This window comes from Hipposideros armiger, unplaced genomic scaffold, assembly GCF_001890085.2.
Source record: "Hipposideros armiger isolate ML-2016 unplaced genomic scaffold, ASM189008v1 scaffold_208, whole genome shotgun sequence".
In the NCBI taxonomy this organism is placed as follows: Eukaryota; Metazoa; Chordata; class Mammalia; order Chiroptera; family Hipposideridae; genus Hipposideros; species Hipposideros armiger.
The window spans coordinates 1,693,853-1,699,895 of NW_017731558.1; positions in this window are offsets into that span (position 1 = coordinate 1,693,853).

A 6,043-nucleotide genomic window follows, 5' to 3' on the forward strand; every position below is an offset into this window, starting at 1 on the left:
GTAAAAGCAAAAATAAATGAATGGGACTATATCACACTAAAAAGCTCTGCACAGGAAAAGAAACCATCAACAAAGAGGCAACCAACCAAATGGGAATAAATATTTGCAAACAACACCTCTGATAAAGGGCTAATATCCAAAATATATAAAGAATTCGTACAATTCAACAACCAAAAAAATCCAATTAAAAAATGGGCAGAGGACCTGAACAGACTCTTCTCCCAAGAAGACAAACAAATGGCCAACAGATATATGAAACAGTGCTCAACTTCACTAGCTGTTAGGGAAATGCAAATTCAAGCCACAATAAGATACCGCCTCATACCTGTTAGAATGGCTATTATCAACAAGAAATAACAAGTGTTGGAGAGGTTGTGGAGAAAAAAGGAACCTTCATACGCTGCTGGTAGCAATGTAAATTGATACAGCCGCTATGGAAAACAGTATGGAGGTGCCTCAAAAAATTAAGAATAAAATTACCATACAACCACCAATCCCTCTTCTGGGTATCTACCCCAAAAATCTGAAAACATTTATCCATAAAGATTTTTGTACTCCTACATTCATTGCAGCATTATTCATGGTGGCCAAGACGTGGCAACAACCAAAGTGTCCTTCGATACTTGATGGGATAAAGATGTAGTACATATATGCAATGGAATATTACTCAGCCATAAGAAAAGATGAAATACTGCCATTTGTGACAACATGGATGAATCTTGAGATTATCATGCTAAGCGAAATAACTCAGTCAAAACTTGAGAACTGTGTGACTTCATTTGTGAGATATAAAACTGAAAGCATCAAATGAACAAGACAGACAAACAAACAAAAAATAATAGACACAGACAACAGTTTAGTGGTTACTACAGGGTTGGGGAGGAGGGGATTGTAGAAGAGAGTAAAGGGGGTCAAGTATATGATGATGGAAAGAGAACTGGGTGGTGAACACAATTCAATATATAGATGTATTATAGAATTGTACACTCGAAACTTATATAATTGTACTAACCAATGTCACCCCAATAAATTTAATAAAAATTTCTTTAAAATAAATAAAATTGCAAAAAATAATAATTAAGGCTGCCCTCTTCGTACTTCACCCACTTTCATCTTAATATCTAAATTTGTGAGGCTGCCAAAAGTAACTTAGCAACTTCATGTCTCATTTCTTACATTACCAAGCTTGCCTTTTATTTATAGATTGGGCCCTCAGGATAATTACGTTAAAATCTAAATGCCGTATTGACTTTTAATATGGTTCAATTGAAAAGCTAAGCAGTCCATTCAATGGCTACATGTAGTAACCCTTTGCGCATTTATTTGTTCAGACCATCAGTTGGTTCTTAGTTCTTAAACACCTGGTATCTATTCATCATTCATACATTAGTGTAAATAATTTTAATTGACTTCACACCCACTAACATTGTATTTCAAACTGGACTGAGCTAAGGTAAGATCAGACTTCACTGAAAGAATGAATACAAAGGATGTTTGTTGCCGACGGGTAAAGGAAGAAGCAAAGGAATAGGTAATCTAGAAGTCAGAGCATTTATCAGGAGAGTAGGCCTAGGTGGGCCACACAGTGGGACCTACTATGCAGCCAGAAGGAAATGGTGAGAGTATTGGGAAACTGAATAGAAATGTAAGGGGCAAGGTGCTTAGAACAAATTTCTCCTTGGCAGTATTGCTGAGTGAAGGTTTATAGCTTGCCTCCTGCTAAAGACTAGTTAGCAAGGCACTTTTTCTAAAAAGTAGATCAACCTACTTCATCATCCTTCTTTGAAAAGCATGGTGTAACATAACAAATAGAGCAAAATACAAGGTTTACCTAGCAGTTCTTCATAGCTATAACCAATTCCACTTAAGGATGTCATCTATCTTACAACTTGTGAGGCAAAGTTGATCAATAGTAAATGGATAGAAATTTGCAAACAGAAAATTGCAAACAGGTCGCAAAAAAACCCCACTAAATATAATATCTTCACTGGGGTTTTGCCACCTACATGCTCCCGCAAAGATTCTATGTTGCACTGGGTGGGGAAAAGAGGAAGAAATTAAGCATTTTGAGCTTCCCAAAGATACCTGCCCACATACATTGAAATACTAATTATAAGATTCAAACTCCAAAAAAAAAAAAAGAGAGAAAGACCTTTAAATTAGAAGCCACCTGTTTTGATAATAAGCTTGTCTACCTCTGTCCATATGAAGAGATTTGAAGTTGCCACTTGGGAGTCTTTTGCTGTTTGTTTTATAATTTATTGTCTCCTGGTTTAAAAAAAAAAGGTGGTAAGTTTTTTGCTTTATCTAACAGGTAATATCATATGATATCAACTGTTCTTTTTTTTTTTTTTTCTGAGCTATCCTGCTCAGCTCGGGCTGGGACTCAAACTGCTGTTGCTCAGAGCTCAAACTCTTGAGTGAGCTCTTAACCAACTGAGCCACTCAGCCGGCCCTTGATATCAACTGTTCTTAACGTATGTTTTGAGGCTAAAACTTTTTAATGGATCACACAGTCAAGACTATTTTCATAATAATAAGGGTGTGATTTGTCTTTTTCACTGTCATTCTTTTACAAAGGTACCATGGAGTTTTCCAGAGGCAATATGACTTGTTATGACATCATCATTCTCATGGCTAATATATAGTGTGTGTTCATTTTTCTAGATGTTCTAAGGTATTAGGTTTTGAAATGTGTAAATAACTTGGAACATCTGCATAACTCAGTGAACCAATATTTTTCAAATGACTAATGGATGATATTACAAAAGCATGAGTAAAGAGTCTTTCAAAATACAAGACAGAGAGTGGAGATCTTGTCAAGATGGCAGAGTAGGTAAACACTACGCTCACCTCCTCTCATGATCACATCACAATTACAATTAAACTACAGAATAACCATCAGTGAGAATCGCTTGCAGTCTAGCTGAACCAATCAATGCCTTACAACTAAGGACATACAGAAGAAGCCACCTCAAGACTGGTAGGAAGGGCTGGACCCACACCCACATGTGACCATTAAAAATCAGGAAGGATATCTCGGCTGAGGAGGCTGAGGAAGTGAAGAGTCCCAGCCACACATCAGACCCCCCAGCCCAGAATTTCAGTGCTGGGGAGAGAAGTCCCCATACTTCTGGCTGTGAAAACCAGTAGAGATTGTGGCTGAGTGAGATGAGAGTGGGTGGAGTCCCAGGTGCTCCTCTGAGAGGGATCATGAATGAACTTACTTGGTGATGGACTCACTCACTCTGAGCTACAAGGGCAGCAGCTGGAAAGGTGCCAGAGACATATATGAGGGAGAACTAAATTATCTGGCTTTAAGGTGAGGGCTGGAGGGGCAGCTTTCTCTTAGATGGAGGAGCTGGCAGAAGCTATTGTTTTTTTGTTGAGGCCCTCTCACTCCCAGTGTGCAGGCGCAGGCAGCCACCTTATCTGAGTCTCCATCAACCTGGCTAACACTGTTTATTCACTGTGATTCCCTGAGACCCTGCACCACTCAACTTTCAGGCCCACCCAAGCCACTTCCAATGGCTTTTCAATTCAAACAGCCTGTCTTGGCTCATGCTGCAGACTTTCCTAAAATCTCTCAGAGGTTTACAAAACACAAACAAACAGCATATGCTTTCAGGGTGTTCCATACCACTGAGCAGTTCCAAGCCCAACCCTCATGACAGCCAGTGGCTCCATTTGCAGGTTGGCTTCTTGAGGCACCTCCAAGCCCTGTGCATGTGGCAGCCATCAATGGATTGCTTTGTGGCTCATGCCAGGTGGCCCTGGGCAGGGCTCAGGCTGCAGCTGAACTTAGCCTCTGGTGGGGCCCCTCTAGGAGGCACTGAGGCTGGCATGCTTGGTGGCCAGCTTCAGACCCAGCCGGAGCATCACATGGTCAAGTCTGGTAACGACACACCCAAAGGGCAGATTGAGCAGGCATCAGAGTCCTGCTACAGCGAATCCTATTCTGTAGGGTCAGCCCCTGCACAACAGATCCTCCACTGTAGTCATGGCCAGTCCTCACAACCAATCAGCCTGAGGATCAATTCCTTCCATTGACATGCAAATAGCAACCTAGGCCCAACTACAACATAAGGGCACACACAGCCCACACAAGGGACACACCTGGAGTACTCAGCTCAGGTGACCAGGAAGATTATACCACTGAGCCCCAAAGCACACCTACTACATAAGGCCACCACTCTACTAAAACCAGAACATATAGCAGCCCTACCTAATACATAGAAACAAACATAGGGAGGCAGCCAAAATGTGAAGACAAAGAAAAATGTCCCAAATGAAAGAACAGAACAAAGCTCCAGAAAAAGAACTAAACAAAATGGAGATAAACAGTCTACCAGATACAGGGTTCAAAATACTGGCCATAAGGATGCTCAATGATCTAAGGGAGAACTTCAACAAAGAGATAGGAAACATAAAAATGAAATAGGAAAAATAAAAAAGAATCTGTCAGAAATGAAATGAAGAATATATTAGAGCAGCGGTTCTCAACCTGTGGGTCGTGACCCCTTTGGGGGTCGAACAACCCTTTCACAGGGGTCACCTAAGACCATCGGAAAACAAAAAGATATTTACATTACGATTCATAACAGTAGCAAAATTACAGTTATAGAGTAACAACGAAAATAATTTTATGGTTGGGGGTCACCACAACATGAGGAACTGTATTAAGGGGTTATGGCAGTAGGAAGGTTGAGAACCGCTGTATTAGAGGGAATCAACAATAGATTAGATAAAGCAGAGGATCAGATCAGCAATTTAGAAGATAAGGTGGCAGAAAATACCCAAACAGAAATGCAAAAAAAAAAAAAAAAAGGACTTTTAAAAAATGAGGATAGTTTAAGGGGCCTCTGGGACAACATCAAACGTAGCATTGTTTGGAGCTGAAGGACAGATAAAGAGCTTCCCAGACAAGAAAAAGCTAAAGGAGTTCACCAACACCTAACCAGAATTACAAGGACTCTTAGAGGAACTTCTTGAAGATGAAGAGATAAAAAAAGATTTAAAAAATGTAAATAATAAATGGCAATAACTACATATCTGTCAACAATTACTTTCAATGTTAATGGATTAAATGCTCCATTCAAAGGATAAGGTGGCTGAATGGGTAAGAAAACAAGACCCTTACATATGCTGCCTATAAGAGACCCACTTCAGATCAAAAGACATGAAGACTGAAAGCAAAAGGATAGAAAAAGATATTTCATGCAAATGGAAACAACAAAAAAGCTGGAATAACAATGCTTACACCAGACAAAATAGACTTTAAAAACAAAGACTATATCAAGAGACAAAGGACCCAGTAATCCTACTTCTAGGTATTTATCCGAAGAAACCCAAAATGCTACTTTGAGGGAATGTGTATATCCATATGTTCATTGAAGCATTGTATACAGTCGCTAAGATGTGGAGACAGCCTGGGTTTCCTCTGATGGATGAATGGATAAAGAGGAGCAGGTACATATATACAATGGAATATTTCTCAGCCAGGGAAGGGAATGGGTTCTTGCCATCTTTGGCAGCATGAATGGACCTGGAGGGTGTTGTGCTGAGGGAAGTATGTCAGACAGAGAAAGACAGATGCAATGTGATTTCACTTATATGTAGAATCTAAAGAACAAAATAAAGAAACAAACAAAAAAGAAACAAACTCATAGATACAGAAAACATTTTGATAGTTGCCAGATGGGAGGAGGGTGGGGATGGGTGAAAAAGTGGAAGGGATTAAGAAGTACAAATTGGTTGTTACACGGTAGTCATGAGGATGTAGGGTACAGCATAAGGAATATAGTCAATAATATTGCAATAACTATTTATGGTGTCAGATGGGTACTAGATTTATTGGGGTGATAGATGGGAGGAGGGTTGGGGGTGGGATAAAATTATGAAGGCATTAAGAAATACACATTGGTAGTTGCAAAATAGTCATGGGGATGTAAAGTAAAGCATAGAGAATGTAGTCAATAATATGGTAAGGGCCTGCCAAGTGGCTCAGTTGGTTAAGAGCTCACTCAAGAGTTTGAGCTCTGAG